Below are 640 nucleotides of genomic sequence, written 5' to 3' on the forward strand. Positions count from 1 at the left end.
TCAGACTAACCGTGGTAAACATAATAAGTAACTCATGAATTACCAATATCGTTATGTCTTCCATACAGAAAAGACATTGGTGAAGTAAGTCTCTTGTCTGACAGCGCTAGCACCTTATTTGGTGGCTTATTACCCAGACCGTCATCCGTGAGAACCAGGCCTCACTTACACCAGGAGCTTGTTTATCTCAAGAGGAAAAGAAGGCGTGGGAGATCACTCCTGAAGGACACTGTATATCATCTCCACGAAAATTCTTTCAGATTTGTCTGATGTCTAGATCGACCAAAATCAGCTCGTAGGTGTTTGTCACGTCATCATACGAAGTAAAGAAGAATTCCCTCTTTAGTTTCGGAACGGACAAATATATCTCTCGTATAATAAGTTAATGTTAGACCAAGTTTTCGAAACTGACTTTGGGTTAGACCTTTCCATATACAGCCACACATACACACATTTCCCTCGTGCCTGACTGAGAACCCATTGAGAACCAACAGCTGACTGACAGACTTTCTCAGATATATAAGACGCAGCTGTGCCATAGCTCAGCAGAAAGGAGGAAACAGAATGCTTAAGCTCTGTGTTCTGTTCGCAGCCGTAAGTAATATGTGGTTTATTTATCTAATTATCTGGCAAGGGTGGA

The 640-nt window shown here is 41.7% G+C and overlaps 1 pseudogene; it reads left to right on the forward strand.

Annotated features, from left to right (window-relative positions):
• The window catches only part of LOC119592388, a 10,848-nt pseudogene that overhangs the window by 6,172 nt on the left and 4,036 nt on the right, over nucleotides 1-640 (forward strand).

Source organism: Penaeus monodon, chromosome 30, assembly GCF_015228065.2.
Source record: "Penaeus monodon isolate SGIC_2016 chromosome 30, NSTDA_Pmon_1, whole genome shotgun sequence".
In the NCBI taxonomy this organism is placed as follows: Eukaryota; Metazoa; Arthropoda; class Malacostraca; order Decapoda; family Penaeidae; genus Penaeus; species Penaeus monodon.